This window comes from Diabrotica undecimpunctata, chromosome 2 (assembly GCF_040954645.1).
Source record: "Diabrotica undecimpunctata isolate CICGRU chromosome 2, icDiaUnde3, whole genome shotgun sequence".
Taxonomy (NCBI): domain Eukaryota; kingdom Metazoa; phylum Arthropoda; class Insecta; order Coleoptera; family Chrysomelidae; genus Diabrotica; species Diabrotica undecimpunctata.
The window spans coordinates 59255553-59274231 of NC_092804.1; the positions used below are offsets into that span (position 1 = coordinate 59255553).

Below are 18679 nucleotides of genomic sequence, written 5' to 3' on the forward strand. Positions count from 1 at the left end.
TTTATGTTATTGCGAAGAAGTTCGTTTGATTTTAAAATATTGTTGAGCAGTGTTTTGTTGGCAAATGTTTGGTGGGATGTGTTCTATAAGGTATTTGCTTGGGTTGTGTTGTCTTGTTGAGTTGTCTTGTGTTTTTTTGTTGCTTGTGTGTGATGGTTGTAGGGGATGGTTCGAATCGATTGTTTGAGTTGATTGTTGTGTAGATTGAATTGTATGTGTTTCGTTTTGTGTTTTTTGATTGTAAGGTTGGGGGTAAAGGTCCAATTGGTATTGTTTATGTCGCAGGTTCATGTTGTGTGTTGTGTGTAACTGTAATATTAATGTACTGTAATATGGGATAAAAGGTATACGGGGTGATGTGTTGATTTTGGATTTGGTTGTAAGTGTGGCGGATTTGTAAGGAGAGTTGACTGTAAGTGACTTGAATTTTGATAGATGGGTAGATTTTGAGTTTTAAATAAATAATCGGTTGAATCTGTGTTGATTGCGGAATTATTAAGGAATGCGCGCGTTTAGATTTGTTTATGTGATGTTTTCTGTGACTGGACAGCGGGTGGGATGTGTGTTTTTTGGTTTTATCTGTGATGGTTAGGTATCTAGCTCCGGGTAAAACTTTGAGTTTTTTCTGCAGTGGTTTAGCATTAAAGATCACAAGAACGTCGCTGTGGACCGAGCGCCGGCGACTGGCTTACCACTGAAGGTTTTTTCTAGAATACCATTTACCAGCTGTCTGTGAGCATCTATAGGGTCAGATTTTTAATTTATGAAGAAGCACAAATTGAAACTTGTTTTATTTATTATTATTAATGACGAAATAATAAGAAAATGTCTAAAATAAGGTTATACAAAATCAGAGAAGTATGTTTTAGAAACAAGCAACAATATTGTTATGCACTAGTTCTAACACCACTTCAATTAAACCACAAAATACTTCATCATAATAATTTCTAATATTCAAACATAACAAAACACAAAAATAGAAGATCACCAGTAGAGGACAGAATACCGAGCGAACTCCTAAAGTACGGAGGACCAGATAGGACCAAACAACTATTAAAACTAATCCAAAAAATAATAGAACAAAACAAAATTCCTCTAGAATGGAGATCAAGCATCCTAATACCTCTCTTCAAAAAGGGAGAGAAATCGGACCCCGAAAATTACAGAGGAATTAATTTAATAAACACAGCACTAAAATTAACAACCAAAGTGATATCAAATAAATTGAATGAAATTATAACACTAGCAGAAGAATAACAATGTTTTAGATCGGAAAGATCATGCACCGACACTATATTTATAATGAGGCAAGTGCAAGAGAAATCATTAGAATACAACCAACCGACATATCTATGTTTCATGGACCTTACAAAGGCATTTGACCGGGTCAAATTAAAACACGTTATCCACTTACTGTATGCGAAAGATATACCTCTAAGAATAATCAAAACGATCGAAAATATTTACCAAAACAACACAATAAAAGTAAAAGTAGAAGAAGAACTAACCGACCATATTGAATCTGGCAATGGGGTAAGACAGGGAGATTCCCTGAGCCCTTTATTGTTCAACCTGATTATGGATGAAATAATAGAACAAGTGATGGAGTTTAAATATCTAGGCATCACATTATCTAGCTACGGAAAGCTCTAAACCGAAGTGGAAGATTAAGTAAATAGACCAAACAGAGCCGCAGGCTGCCTAAATGAAACAATATGGAGAAACAAAAATATCGGGAAAGAAACGAAAGACAGAATTTACAAGACCTGACACAAAGAGGACAAAAAGGATGTTATAAACAGCAGAGATGAAAACACTTGGAAAAATTGATGTGGAGAACATCACAAACTGGGTTAGAAATAGAAGAGTAGAATGAAACGATCATATAAGCCGAATGACAACAAATAGAGTAGTAGAGACGGTTCCCCAATAGGAAGAAGATCAGTAGAAAGACCACGAAAACGATGGAATGACAACAGACAGAGTCATGTCTATATAAAAACGAAGAAGAAGAAGAAAACACAAAACCTTTTAATTTCCATGTATTATTTTCAACTTTATCTTGAGATAGAAGATTTTATTTTTCTCGAAAATGAAAGACACTACACAAAGAGCCGAGATAACTGATATTCCAAAAGAAAGATTCAGTGTTATCACCAGTCTTAGGTTTCTATTGAAACATTTAGGCGTCGAATGTCGCTGTGGACCGAGCGCCGGCGACTGGCTTACCACTGAAGGTTTTTTCTAGAATACCATTTACCAGCTGTCTGTAAGCATCTATAGGGTCAGATTTTTAATTTAGGAAGAAGGACAAATTGAAACTTGTTTTATTTATTATTATTAATGACGAAATAGTAAGAAAATGCATAAAATAAGGTTATACAAAATCAGAGAAGTATGTTTTAGAAACAAGCAACAATATTGTTATGCACTAGTTCTAACACCACTTCAATTAAACCACAAAATACTTCATCATAATAATTTCTAATATTCAAACATAACAAAACACAAAAATAGAAAATCACCAGGAGAGGACAGAATACCGAGCGAACTCCTAAAGTACGGAGGACCAGATAGGACCAAACAACTATTAAAACTAATCCAAAAAATAATTGAACAAAACAGAATTCCTCTAGAATGGAGATCAAGCATCCTAATACCTCTCTTCAAAAAGGGAGACAAATCGGACCCGGAAAATTACAGAGGAATTAATTTAATAAACACAGCACTAAAATTAACAACCAAAGTGATAACAAATAAATTTAATGAAATTATAACACTAGCAGAAGAACAACAATGTTTTAGATCGGAAAGATCATGCACCGACGCTATATTTATAATGAGGCAAGTGCAAGAGAAATCATTAGAATACAACAAACCGGCATATCTATGTTTCGTGGACCTTACAAAGACATTTGACCGGGTCAAATTAAAAGACGTTATGCACTTACTGTATGCAAGAGATATACCTCTAGGAATAATCAAAACGATCGAAAATATTTACCAAAACAACACAATAAAAGTAAAAGTAGAAGAAGAACTAACCGACCCTATTGAATCTGGCAATGGGGTAAGACAGGGAGATTCCCTGAGCCCTTTATTGTTCAACCTGATTACGGATGAATTATTAAAAAAAGTAAGAACTAAAAAAGGATAACAAATGGGAGAAAAACAACTTAGAATAATCTGCTGTGCAGACGACGCAATACACATTATCTAGCTACGAAAAGCTCGAAACCGAAGTGGAAGATCAAGTAAATAGAGCAAACAGAGCTGCAGGCTGCCTAAATGAAACAATATGGAGAAATAAAAATATCGGGAAAGAAACGAAAGGCAGAATTTACAATACAGTCATCAGACCAGTACGCGGCAGAAACCAGACCTGACACAAAGAGGACAAAAAGGATGTTATAAACAGCAGAGATGAAGATACTTAGAAAAATTGATGGTAAGAAAATATGGGACAGAGCTAGACGTACAGATGCAAATTAACAAATTGAAACTTGTTTTATTTAATATTATTAATGACGAAATAATAAGAAAATGCCTGAAATAAGGTATAAATTTCCAATTATCAAACATAATAAAACACAAAACTTTTTCATGTATTATGTCCAACGTGACAACGTGAGGTTGCAACAAATATTACCAAAGATGTACATCAAAGATTTAAGGTAAAAGTAGAGCTTAAAAATTAAAAAACAACAAGAAAAAAATTCAGTTATATGGAAGACTCAGTTATATAGAGGAAATAATTTTCTCAAAATTTCTTGATCTTATCACTGAAACTTTTTGCTAGAATACCATTTACCATCTATCTGTGAGTATCTATAGGGGCAGAGTTTTAATCTAGGAAGAAAGACAAATTAAAACTTGTTTTATAATGCCTAAAATAAGGTAATACAAAATCAGAGAAGTGTGTACTAGTAATAAGCAACGAAAACGATAGGCAATAACTCTTAAACCACTTCATCAATACTAACAAGTACTTTAACATAATAATTTCCAATAATCAAACATAATAGAATACAAAACCTTTTAACTTCCCTATATTATTATATTCAACGTGACAACGTAATTAAAGCACAACGAATGACACTAGAAAATATATATCAAAGATATAAGGTAAAAGTAGATCTGAGAAATAACTAACAAGGAAAGACATTCTAATATTACAAGCATTACATAATTTAAAATGACTTCTTTATCGTTTTTGTTATGTGTTGAATGTTGCTATGGACCGAGCACTGCTGACTGATTTTTATTCCAGAATAAGTACTATTTACCAAAGCCGTACGTCAACATGTATTTAAGGAGACATCTATATTTTAATTTGGCAAAAAAAGATAAGTTGAACCTTATTATAGGGAATATATTAACAGGAAATAATCCGTAAAAAGAAGGATATGCAATAAAAAGATGGACAACAATCATAAATGCAATAGAAATCTTTTGTAAATACGTATTTCTGACTCATTGGTCGTCATCAGTACGGTGTAGCCAACTAATAATAGCTGAGACAAGTTAATAAAAAGGGTGAATGGTTAAGTATATATTTTTAAAAAATAAAAAAGGCTTAATGGCAAAACTTGTTCAAAAAGGATTTATAAAATTTATTAAAAATATGCTAGGCAACCGCAAATACATATTTACTAAGATTATGCAGGTTTTTTGCAGTTGTTTTTCAGCTAGGTCTGATTCATTGGTCCTTTTTAACTAAACTGTGAATTATTTTTTTCCATTGATGTACAGGTTTTGCAAGTGCTGTATAAGTGTTGACTCCACAATCAATAAGGACCCTTATCCTACAATAAATGGAACCCATCTATAAAAGTTTAAGATTAGAGGATATTGTTTGAAAAAAAAATGTGTAAAAATACGAGTGAGAACGAAGAAGAAGAAGACATGACGATACCAAAATCAATAAGGTTCTTTCGTACGCCAAATAGAACCTATATGATAAGTTTTAAGAAATATTTAAAAATACGTGAGAGAATTAAGGAAAAGGAAAAGAAGACAAGTCGATCCCAAAATCAAAAGATCATTCTTACACCATGGAAAACTTATGTGCCAAGTTTTAGAACTCCAGAAGTTTGCTTTCAACAAAATTAATAGGCCTTAGAAAATTAACAAGAAAAAAAAACATGTTAAACCAAAATTAACAAAAAGACTTTGAGAAGAAATTGACGCCAAATTTGCTAGGGTTCCAATATGCTTATACCAATAGAAACACACGTACCAAGTTTTAAATATCTAGGATTTTCGTACAAAACACAAAACAATCTGAGAAGAAGAAGAAAATAAAACAGTTTATTTATAATATATTATTTATATTACATTACAATAATTTCTTTCTTTTCAATATTTAGTTTAATACACAAACTGGCCTATAAAGTATAATAATATTAAAAGTTTTTAAAAACTCACCTGAAATAAAAATTATGGAAAAATCTCCACTGGAATTCCCTACCTGCCAGCGAATGGCCACTAACTGAGGGGCCCCTGGAAGGTGCGCTGTTTATTTTCCTGATTTGCATGCTGGATTGGTACCGGTTTATTCTGGTTCTGGTTCTGGTTCGGTATTGGATTTTTCTGTGTGAAAGATATGGGCAATGGAGGTGATTAGAATGGACATATAGGTAGAGAAGGAGCGGGAATAGAAATGGTTCATGAAGATTTGAGGATGGGAATAAGAAATGATAAACGAAATAGTTTGATTGACTTTGCAGTGGCATGGGATGTGGCTTTATTAACGTTCTTTATCATGTTCTCTATGAAGACTGATGACCAATATGTTACCTATAGTGGCGGGGGAGGGAAAGTGAGATAGATTTTGTGCTGCGTAGAGGAAGTCAGATAAAAGACGTTACCAACTGTAAAGACATAAGGGTGAGTGTGTAGCTAGTCAAAATCGACTGTTGATAGTGAATGCGGAAATAAAGGTAAGGCGGACAGGAAAGCAAGTAGGATACCAGAAAGTAAAGTGGTGGAAATTAAAAGAGTTGAGTTGATTCTTTAAGAATAGAGTGCTGGAAGAGTTTGAGGAAAAAAGTAAATGACTGGTAAGAAGCCAACGGTAAAGTTGTGGTGCGAGAGGAAGAGGAAGTACTAGATTAAACATCTGGTAAAGGGCCTCCTAGAGACAAATAAACTTGGTGGTGAACAGAAGGTTAGAGAGAAGAAAGAAACTAGAAAGGGGTATGACAGATCTAAAAGAAAGGAAGATAGGGATATATACAGGTAGCAAAGCGCGCTATAGCTACTACTAAAGAAAGATAGTCTGCACAGCTGTTTGAAGAGTTTGAGATACTCGAGGGAATTGCTAAAACAAGGGACAAGTCATCAAAGGACTTGACCCTCTTGAGGCAGATTAAGAGTGCAGATGGAAGAGTGTTAAGAACCGATGTTGAAATAAAGCAAATCCGGTATGAGTACTTTAGAAAGTTGCTAAATGAAGAACACCAGAGAAGAGACGGAGGATGCCTGTTCCCAAATGTGAATATAATACCAGGGATAGCGAGACATGTAGTTGTTGAGGGGTTAAATAGGATGAAAAATGGTAAGGCAGTGCGACCTGATGAAATACTTATGGAGGTTTAAAAGGCTCTTGGAGAGGAAGGGGTTGATATTTTGTAGCAAATGATGAGTAGGATATATGAAGAAGAAAGGATGCCCAATGCATGGAGAGAGGGTGTGATGTTATCATTGTATAAAGATAAAGGAAACATTTAGGCCTGTAAGAACTATAGAGGGATAAAGTTAATGTCGCGTACAATGAAAATCTAGAAGAACACTGTAAGGTGGAGGTTAAGGAGAGAGACATCCATAGGAGAAGAACAGTTTGGGTTTGTGCCAGGAAGGAGGATAACGGATACCTTGTTTGCTTTGAGACAGTTGATAGAGAAATACGGCGAGAAGAAAAGGGAGCTATATTTGGTATTTATAGATCTTGGGAAGGCGTACGATACAGTTCTTTAGACAATAGCTATGGAGATGTATGGGAGAGAAATGGGTTCCCGAGAAGTACGTAAGGCTCGTGAAGGAAATGTATGAGGGAGCATACACCAAAGTAAGGACTTGTGCGAATTGACGACCGAAATTTTATCAGTCATGGTTGGTTTGCATTAAGGCTCTTTACTAAGTCCTACCTGTTTAATCTTGTTATGGATGTACTGACAGAAAAAGTAGGGGAGAGAGCTCCTTGATCAATGCACTTTGCTGATGATGTCGTGTTAGTAGAGGAGAGCAAAGAAATGTTGGAGGGGACGTTGGGGTGCTGGAGAAGGGCTATTGAGGAGGGAGAACTACGGGCTGGTTGGTTTAACTGGAAACGAATGAGCAAGGTACTTTGTAATATAAAAATCGGGAAGAGCTGAAAGGAAAGATATACAAGAGTGTGGTGAGACCTACGTTGGTGTAGGTTTAAAAGATTCAGGAAAATAAGATGGAGCTAGCTGAAATAAAAATATTACGGAGGATGTTGAGTAAAACTAGAAAGGACAGGATCAGGAACCACTTAAATGAGGAAAGAGCCGAGGTGACTACAGTTTTAAAAAATACTCAAGAAAAAAGGCTGTGGTCATGTCAGATGTACAGATGAAAACTATGTGGGATGAAAGATAGAGCTGTTAAAAGTTGATGGAAGGAGAGGTAGAGGAAAACCGAGGAGAATATGAGAGGACTGTGTGGTAGAGGACTTGAGAGAGAAAGATTTAGGTGAAGAAGAACCGGTAGACAGAAATGAGTGGCGACGAAGAGTAAGGAACAGCGACCCCTGGAAATAAAAAAAGCTGAAGAAGAAGAAGGATAGGGGTGGAAACGCCTTGTTTTAGGCTACATTCCTCTTCTTGGGGTTTTCTGTATGTTTGGGACGATTTTCTGTTAATGACTTAAGACCGGCGTAGGAGTCGAGGTGGGAGTTTGATGGAGCTTAACGTTGTGCAATGAGTTTGGGAAACCACAGAAAACCAGTCTTCCCATGTCCTTGTGTAAATTAAATCGACTATGAAGGAGTTATGTAGTTTTGTAGATGGCTAGTGGGTGCATAGGAGCTAGAGCTTAGGTGGGATGTAACGGGATTAAAATCTGGTTTGTATAAATCTTTGATTTATAGAAAAGTTGAAGGTTGACACTACGATTGCGTGTCCGTACATATTTCAGAAGATCTCGTTAGAGATATTGGTAGGAGTTTTTTCAAGTAAGACGTAGAAAAAGATCATAGGAATGAGGTTAATTATCGATTTTATGTCGAAGTGAGTTCGTATGAGGAAATTTGTCTAGGGTAGTGACTGTATGTGTGTGTTTCTATGTTGTGGGAACACTTTTTCTGGCAGGACATTTGTGTGAATATGCAGATATGCAGAGTTTGTGCCGGAATAGTTTGAACCGGGTGGTGCATCTGCCATTTATATGATTTGTGATTTTGTCCGCAGTTTGGAGAGGTAGTGGCTCCTTGTTGGTATTATGTGTTGTGACGTTCGCTTTGGCAGCATCTAGAACAATATTTTAAGCGCAGGAGGATGACGTTATTCGATCCAGGGATCTCACAACGTATAATCTTCAGTGTTTCAGTGCTTCTGAGAATTTTTGTTCTGAGTTCTCGAAGACTTGAACAACGTGTATAGGGATGTTATTTTAGCGGACAATTATTCTGACAACTTAAATATTAGGGAAGTGGCCTTATGATTGATGGTCTTCAATGTTTTTTGTGAAAAATTTTTGTTAACGCCTGTCATGACGAGATGGAGGTTTGATTGGATTTTGGTTGTGACTTTTGTGGAGTGTTATTGAAATATATGGGACCAATAGTGATTATCACGATACAGTCGGTCCGCCGGATCTTTGCACAAGTATGACATTATTCACGAATTATTTTTTATGTTACGTCTCTTTCCTACTCACAGAAACTAAAACTATTAACTTAAACCGCCTGTCCATACACAACACCATGCATTGAACAAAGACAGCCATAGAACAATGATCTCTGATTGATTCGTCTACTGACAATTGACATGACAATTGGAAATTTTGTTTTGACAGAGTGTAATATTTTTATAAATTATTTTCGTTTGATTTAAATAATCAATCCTTTTTCATACTTTAAATATACATATTTTTAACAAACAGTTGTTATAACGACTAACCCTTACCTTCGTGTTCAATTTATTAAGGTAAGAATTCATGTATTAGCTAATAACGAATAATAAATTTTTTTAACCTCTAAATTGACATTAATTATTTAAATATAGCTAAAACTACGTCAACGGACAATATGAAATATTTTTAAAGGTTTTTATTTTTAGAGTATGCCTGGCAAGCCTTTAACTTCTCAAGCTTAGCAACTTGTGTTGAATGTGTTGGAGTATTTCGAATTAGAAAAAGTAAATGGAGGGCCTTTGGAGCCATTTTCGTCTGTTCAACAGGTAACATATTGAAATGTATGTTCGTTTATGAAAATCATTAAACAATTCTTTATTTAAGAGAGTAGCTGCTGCATTAAAAATATAACGACGAACAGTATGTACAATTATTAAAAGGAAAGAAAATAATCACATTCTTTCAAAGCCAGGCAAAAGTAGACCTCGTCCGAAAAACAAAACAACTGATCTGTCTGAGGGATCAAAAATGGCAGTGCGTAATACAGTATACGACATGTACCAACAAAGTAAGTAGTTAAAAATTTCTTCAATCTGAATTTGATATACCATAAGATAATGGTATCATGTACCATGATAACCAGAAGGTACTTTTTAATAAATACTTTATATAAATGTATGTTGTAAAAAAGATTGTTGAGAGTAGTTTAAGAAAATTTCTGCTGAATACATTAATGGATATTAAGTCAATTTTCTTGTGAGTTTTTTAATTTGAAATAATTTATAGTTTTATAAAATCAAAGTATTACTTCTTTTTCATTGAACTAGTTATAACAGTGTGGTTTATTCTGTACTTATCTGTTCTTTTTTTGTTTTAGAGAAACATGTTACTCTGCAAAGTATAAGTAATGAATTAAGGGATAAAGAAGTTGCATTTATTGGCAAAACATCTGTTAGCATGAACTACTAAAAGAACACGGCCATGAAGTGTTGAGACTACCTCCTTATCACTGTGAATTCAACGCTATTGAATTAATTTGGGCAAACTGCAAGTCATATTACAATAAGAATCTTGGTAGAGATGGACATTCTGATAATGCTGTTATAAATATGTGGAAAGAGGCACTAAACCAATGTAACACAGAAATTTGGGAAAAATGTGTGAAACATACTCATGAAATTATTACAAAGTGGTATATCCGAGAAAAAAATATGGTTGACACTAACATTAAACCAATCATAATAGACACTGGTAATATGAGTGGCTCAGATTCTGACAGTGAAGAATTCTTAAATTTATGATTGGCTACATGGCTGTATAGTGTATGAGGCTTCAATAAATATTTAAATTATATTATTGTTATAATAAATTCTTTTTTACCCAGCTTAAGTTTTCTATTTTTTAATTTATTATGCATAGATTTCTTTATTTGAAGTTCGTTGTGTTAATTTTTGTATGACCATTTTTTAAAACAAAGTGATTACTTAAGTCTGAAAACCATATTTAACACTGAATAAACAAAATTATCAAGATGATGGAGCACTGGAGTAGATTTATATTCAGTTTTTTAGATCTTCTTGTAGTGTCTACCCGTTTCGGATATTGGCGACTATCATGACAATTTGTACTTTGCACACTGCTGGTCTGAAAATATTTGTTGTGTTGAACCACATACATAGATTCTTCAGCCAGGAAATCCTTCGCCTTCCTGAGCCTCGTTTTCCATCTACTTTTTCCTGTAAAATTAGTTGCAGCAATTCATATATTTCGTTGTTGCTAATGATGTGACCAAGGTATTCTATTTTGGCTGTTTTTATTGTGGTATCAGCTGTTTTTCTTTTTCCATTCTTAATAAAACGTCCTGATTAGTAACGTGACCGGTATAAGATATCTTCAGGATTCGACGATAAAGCCACATTTCGAAAGCCTCAATGTTCCTGCAGGTAGTGTCTGTGAAAGTCCACGACTCAACTCCGTACAATAGTATACGAAAGATATAACATGGTAGTAACCTGATTTTTATGGGTGTGAATAAATCATGACATTTGAATAGCTTAGCCATTTTTGAAATGTAGATTTGGCTTTCTCTATCCTACATTTAATTTCTAAGGAATGGTCCCAATTTTTACTCTTTCTGTTCATTAACCTGAATGCTTTATGGTAATCAATGAAGCATGCATATGTATTGCAGTTCACATCTCTACATCGTTGAAATAGCCTTTTTATGCTAAAGAGAGCCTCTCTCGTACCCACTGCATTCCGAAAACTAAACTTTGTACTACGGCTGAATTTTTCTTCGCACAGTCTATATATTCTTTGATGTATGATTTTTAGAAATAACTTTAAAAGATGGTTCATTAAGCTGATGGTCGGCAAATCACTGCAGGATACGGATTTTGTTTTCTTTAGTACAGCAATAAACGTCGGCGTGACTTCAGCCATGTTCTTGGTTCATTAAATATTTTTATTAGGAGTTGAGTACCGTTGGTGTTAAATAGTTTTATGATCAGCATGTGCATTGTCAGGTCCAGGAGCTTTGCCATCTTTTGGTTGTAATATTGCCTTTTCCACTTCATTTGATGTGATTTGTAAGTGGTCATTACATATGTGGGATGGAGGTTGTTGGGATCTACTATCATCAGAGTTCTTTGATAAACTTGGTCCATATGCAAATTTCTTGATTTTTATCTGTGATGATGTTTCTCTGTTGATCTCGCAGTTTGTTAGCTGTATTTAATTTCTAAAGACCAGCTGCTTGTTTATGCATTTTAAACGTATCGTGTTTTTCTTTCAATAAATATATTTCTTCACACTGTGATTTTAACCAATTTTCTTGGGCCTTTCGTATTTGTGTTCTTATTTGTCTGTGAATATTGTTGTACATTCTTGTGTTGTTCTTTGATTTTTTTCTTTTTTCCATGAGTTGCAGTATCTTGTCATTCATCTGACTGTTCTTTTTCTCTTTTTTCTATTAGATGTTCTTATCTAATCTTTAAAAACGTCTCTTTTGTTTACTCACATTTTAGTCTTCTCATATCACATTTTTGTTACTATTCTTTTTTGTCACCTTCTTAAATCTAAACCGATATTTACCAACAACAGGAACATCATCTGACGATATGTCAGTACCATATATTTGCTTATATTCAATAAAAATACTTTAATTTCTTATTACTATGGTTTAAATATTTATTTACTGTAGATGTTATTGGACAACCTATAGGTTTCCAAAAATTGAAAAATCACGTTCATAAATGTATACGTATCCAGTTTTCTAAATGCAATAAATGAAATAAAAGAGAAGTATAAAAACGTCAATTGTAATATTAGCCATTTTCTAATTTTTATAATAATTCTTATAGCCGACATACGTTTGACTCACATGTTTTGATTTATTTCCTATAATAAGAATGATGACGATGTGCAAAGATCCGGCGGATCGACTGTATTGTTTCTTAGTTTTGTCTGGAATTCGTGGATATTTAGGGGTTAAGGTTTAGGGTTATGTGTTAAGGATTGCTGTTTTATGTTATTGCGAAGAAGTTCGTTTGATTTTAAAATATTGTTGAGCAGTGTTTTGTTGGCAAATGTTTGGTGGGATGTGTTCTATAAGGTATTTGCTTGGGTTGTGTTGTCTTGTTGAGTTGTCTTGTGTTTTTTTGTTGCTTGTGTGTGATGGTTGTAGGGGATGGTTCGAATCGATTGTTTGAGTTGATTGTTGTGTAGATTGAATTGTATGTGTTTCGTTTTGTGTTTTTTGATTGTAAGGTTGGGGGTAAAGGTCCAATTGGTATTGTTTATGTCGCAGGTTCATGTTGTGTGTTGTGTGTAACTGTAATATTAATGTACTGTAATATGGGATAAAAGGTATACGGGGTGATGTGTTGATTTTGGATTTGGTTGTAAGTGTGGCGGATTTGTAAGGAGAGTTGACTGTAAGTGACTTGAATTTTGATAGATGGGTAGATTTTGAGTTTTAAATAAATAATTGGTTGAATCTGTGTTGATTGCGGAATTATTAAGGAATGCGCGCGTTTAGATTTGTTTATGTGATGTTTTCTGTGACTGGACAGCGGGTGGGATGTGTGTTTTTTGGTTTTATCTGTGATGGTTAGGTATCTGGCTCCGGGTAAAACTTTGAGTTTTTTCTGCAGAGGTTTAGCATTAATGGGGTTCGTTGTATAAAGGTAGGCTATCTTATTCAACTTGTTCACGTAGACTGCAAAGAAATTGTTTTCGTCTTCTAACATATCCGGAACGATTAGGATTAGTGGAGTTTGACTGCAGAATTTGGTTAGAGATGTGGTTTATCGTGTATTTTGTATCGTGTAAGTGTGTTACGTCACGTTATTTAAAGGACCCCTCGTTCAGGTAATCGAGTGATACAAAGGACTCTTCGTTCTAGTAATCATAATAGTTCCGTATACTCGCCGCTGCTTCTCTGAGTTCCTCAGTTGTTTGAATAGGGCGTCCATCTATATTAATAGACACTCGAAACAACCGGGATGAGCGTAAGCATATCGACTGGTTATTAATCTCCTCTAACAGGAGATTAATACTCGACTATTAATAACTCGACTACTGTATTTGTATGAGTTCTAAGTTGAGATTTTTGAGGATTTTGTGACCTAAAGTTGTTTGTGTATTGGGTCATTTGTTTGATGTCATATTTTAAAGAGCTGCCTCGAGTTTAAGGCGTCTAAGAAAATTTGTAGTTGGTTGTAATACTGTGTGATTTATGGAGTGACTATGAATGATGAGTTTTGATGTGTATTTTAATGTGTGTAGTGTCTTTGTTGTGTGTAGTTAGGAATTTGTGTATTGTATGTCGTGTCAGTGTTTTGAATGTCAGTTGATGTGTAAGTTTTTTGAATGTCAGATCTGAAATGATTCAGACCATGATCTGGAGGATGGTAATTGTTGTGTTGTGTGTTTGTGTTTGCGTGATATGTAAACGGAGGTACCTCGAATTGTGAGGCATATTTCGGCTAGTAGGAGTTTTTATTAGAAGATGGCTATTTTTAAGTAAAACTTCTTTAGCGATGTTGAACACTTTTTTGATGGGAAACAAATCATTAAATACGCGACAGATATTTGTGACCGTCATCAGTACGTAAATTGTTCGCAAAGTGGCACAGATCGAGAACTGTTCTACGGATCGTGACATATAAGGTCTTGTCGAAAAGAGAAGAAGGTAGCTAGTACAATAGAGGAAAAAACAAATTTATCGGCATTGCCAAAGGGGCATTACATTAGATTTCTGTTGTTATTGGTCCTATTGCAGCGTGTGATACATTAAATGAAAAAGGAGGGGGTAACGATTATATTAAGATAAAAAACAAACAAGGCGACTACCAAAAAGGCACTGCACCGATCTTGATTATTAATGAACGTATAATTACATACAAGATATGGGGCACTGAGGATGAAAATAGATCTACTAAAAACCTACTAAACTCAAAATTGTTTGATTTATTGACTTTAAGAAGGCCTCTGACTGAAAACAAAATAAACAACTGATAAAATTCTAACATGCAATACACAAATGAAAGGGGAGGGGATAACGATTATATGAAGATAGAACATCAAACAAAGCGACTACAAAAAGAGCACTAGACAGCATCTTCGATCTTAATGAGTGTAGAGTTACATTCCAGATATCATAGGTCACTATGTATGAAAATAAATTTACTATAAGACAAATTTTGATTTATTGACTTAAAGAAGGCCTCTGGCTGAGTACAAAATATAACAAATATATTAAGATAGCAAAAACAAACTAGGCGACTACCAAAATTGCACTACACAGCATCATCGTTATTATTGAACGTATGGTTATGCTAGATCGGATCAGGGCCCAATTGTGAGCCCTTTAGACACTTAGCCCTGACTAGTACTAAAGGTCCTTCCAATCACAGGTTTGAGTCCCACAGGCGCAGAGTAGATGAGACTTGTATTGCCAGGGAGTCAGCCCGTTCGTTCCCCTCCATGCTTGTGTGTCTCGGTACATATACCAAGTTAACCCTATTGGTGAGCGTATTATCAGTAAATGCTCTTGCACTTGCTGATGATGGTTTTTGTACTTTAAAACTCAAATAGTGCTTAGAGTATCCTAAACGATGCTAGAATGCATCTAATACCTTTCTTTATGTTTTTCAAGAATTTAATATGGATTCTTCGATAATTCTTTGCTTTAGCTTTGCAACACTTGCTGGTTTAGTTTTATAAATTTTATTTTTAAAGTATGCCAAATAAAAATAATCTTTAGGATAAAAACGAGTGAAGAAGAAAATATCCGGAAAATGCCTGATCTAAAGAACGCCGAACAGTTACACCAAAATAAGCTAGAGCTTCGTTTTCTTCAAACTGCATCTCATTAAAATTGGCTCCAAACTTATTTTTCAGGGCAGATACAATTTCATTACTAAATAGCAGTTCATAATTATTTAAATTGTATATATATATATATATATATATATATATATATATATATATATATATATATATATGTATATATATATACCCGGTATTTTAGGCGTCACGCCCTTCCGGTATGGAGGAGTATCACCGAGCCGCAAGCCCTTATCTCTTGCCGTACTGCTCCACCATAGGCCGATCAGACACCAGCATATTCTAGTCTAAGCCGCAGATTCGTCTAGAATTTTAAACTGCTGCGTTAGACTTTTTGTTTTTCTGTACACCGAGCTGGGGACCGAACCCATATCCACTAAACCACTCGCAGTGAAGCGAATGAGAAGCCGGCCGCCCAGCTCGCTTGGCTATCTGACCGAGGATTATTTAAATTTCCTTTTATAAAAAATGACCCAATTAACTGAGTACCTACTATTTCCGATCATACATTCAGTTGTGGTGGTCTTTGAGTATTGTTTTCGCGTATCCACTGTGGATTTACCTCACTTCAATACTTTAAATTTGCCTGATTTACATTCCCACAGAGTGTAAATATTGCTTCGCCGGAAAAAAAATTTTACTGAAGTTCTCGTCATTATTATTACACCACTAAAATGTAGTCTTCAGTCGCATTCAACTTCATTTAATTCTTGCAACATGGATTAACTGGATTCTTTAGGGTTTAAATTAATTCTTATGTAAAACACGTAAGTCTGAAGAATGACCTACATCATGTATTTGTGCAGTTTTGCGTAAGGATGTAGGTATGTGGATTTTTGTCGAAACTCTACATCCAATCTAAAGTTTTTATTATTTACATGGGAATAAGCCACAATTAAAGGTTAAAGTAAATTTATTGACGTTTCAATTCCCACTTCGGAAATCGTTCCCAAAATACAAACACTTCTCAAAACTAATGTTTGTATTTTGAGAACGATTTCCGAAGTGGAAATTGAAACGTCAATAAAATTACTTTAACCTTTAATTGTTGTTAATGAAAACAGCAAGGATTGAGTTACCTAGTGAGTGGGCACAGCACATTAGAGAGTCTAGAAAGAAACCTAAGCCATTCAATGTCAAGGAATGTACTATATATCATTTTAAGTCTTGGACTGCATTTCTGACTCCTTTTTACAAAAAAAAGTGTCCCTTTGCAAAGACCTTTAAGACAGTTGAAAATTGATGTTAATCATGGAAGGTTAATCTTTTACAAAGAAAATTACTGTGGCTCATGGTTGTCAAGCACAATTAACAGTCCTCAACAACTGCGGTTGACAAAAAAAAACAATAATGAATTTTCACTACCACAAGAGGCTTACACAGGCAAACTGCCTATTCCTGAGCTGAAGTTTAAAAATATTCAGGCTTTGAAAATATTTTGTTCTTAATCAGCCAAGGACTATTATGATAGTTTACCTCATGTCAACAATGTTAGAGATGATGATAACTAATGGTATTGATAATGTTTACAAACCAATGAAAAGCCTGGACTTTCATTGATTTTACATATGACACACCACCCTTGTTAGTGTTTTTTTTTATTTTTTCAATAAAATATTTTTAACACAAAATGTTAAACTTTTCATTTTTATCATTTAATAATACTTGCAAGTGTAACTGATAAATAAATTAAGATTTATCTTAACCAATTTTATAGATGTAAGTTCTTAAATTTACACTTTAAGTTTTCTTATAATAATAGAAGGATTTTCATGGTTTAAGCCGTGTACCCTTCATTTCGTCTGATCCACAAGCTTTCCAATTCTTTGCTTCTGTTTTAGCTCTACGTCTAGGATTGGAGGTCCTTGCATCTCCCACGTCGACGTCTGTTGCAACTCAGGTCTGTTATTCGTAAAGGATTTTTCGATAAATTCTTCCCATACTTGAATTGATGGATTAAGAATTCATGATACAGTCATAGTTCTGCATCTCGTTTTAAGAGTTTGTTTTAAATATATATATTTTAAACAATTTTAAAAATACACAACATTGTTGTTTCAGAACTTTATTCGGGTTGTTGGCGATCAACATTGCTATCCTTACTTTGATAGTAGCTATTTAGAATAGTAATGTTTCAAGTGTGTTGAATTATTTTATTAGGTTTTGAAGCCAAGAAATTCTTCCTTCTCCTCTCTTTCCATAAACCTTGCCTTTAACAACGACTAGTATTAAGTCATATCTCTGCCCATTTTTCATAATATAGAGAGATTCAGATCCGAGATTCTAATTTGCGCTGTTTGATTGTATGCATTGTATCCATGATCTTGCATTCCTTGAACATTAGTTACCCGGTTCAGTTATGAAATTATTAAGATGTGCCTGTAACAACACATCTCGAAAAAAGCTTTTTTAAAAGAAGTTTAGAAAGCGTCCAAACCTCTAGGTACAAAATACATAACATCTGACGATCAAGGCTTTGGTTCTCAATGGTAAATCATGACTCTTGAAGATAGATTGTATCTTTGAGAATGCTGATCTTGCCTTTCTTATGCGTTGTTGTATTTCGATGGAGTGGTCCCGTTAGCTGTTTATACCAGGGTCTGTGTAGTGGTTAAAGGTGTGTATTTAGTATTTTACACTTACTGACTAGTCCATACTCTTTACTGATATCTGATCTGCGTGAGATTATTGTTCGTCAATCTTTTAAACTATCTGCAAAATCTACTGCTTCGTTGGCATATCTAATGTTAGTTAATCTGTCTAATGAGATGCACTCCGTTGACTAATCCGTCTTCCTCTTCTTCTTCTTGTGCAAAGATATGTTCAGGTATCTCTTAAATAACAATGGGGACAGCATGCACTCTTGGTCATTTCTCTGTCAAGATTGCCTCTGTCAACCCGTCATCCACTTCAATGTTGGCGGTTTGGTTATAGTATATAATATAGATGATTCTTAGGTCTCTATCGTTTAAGCCTGCTTTTTCCAGGATTGTTATGAGCTTATCATGTATTCACAAATCAATTCAACACTTTCTTGTAGTCAATAAAACCAATATATACTCAGCATCTCTGAATCACAATTTGTACAACCAAAAGAGCCTCTCGTATACAGCTGGTTTCTAAAAAAACTGATACGACTCTTGGTAAGATCTGATCATTTTCAGCAGTGTATTTGATTGGTCTGACATTATATTATATTTATTATGACAGACAAATAATAAAACATAATGAC

General features: G+C 34.5%; 1 protein-coding gene and 1 long non-coding RNA gene across 3 annotated transcripts in view; both read left to right on the forward strand.

The window, feature by feature from the left end:
- The window catches only part of Sas-4 (spindle assembly abnormal 4), a 93542-nt gene that overhangs the window by 57499 nt on the left and 17364 nt on the right, over positions 1-18679 (forward strand). The gene's annotated exons all lie outside the window — the stretch shown is intronic.
- On the forward strand, positions 8838-10449 carry LOC140434612 (uncharacterized). Of its 2 annotated transcripts, XR_011950067.1 has the most exons (4): positions 8838-9170; positions 9303-9422; positions 9481-9664; positions 9974-10449. It is a non-coding gene; the product is annotated as an uncharacterized lncRNA (long non-coding RNA). The 2 variants fall into 2 exon arrangements; XR_011950066.1 differs by having other exon boundaries at positions 8838-9422.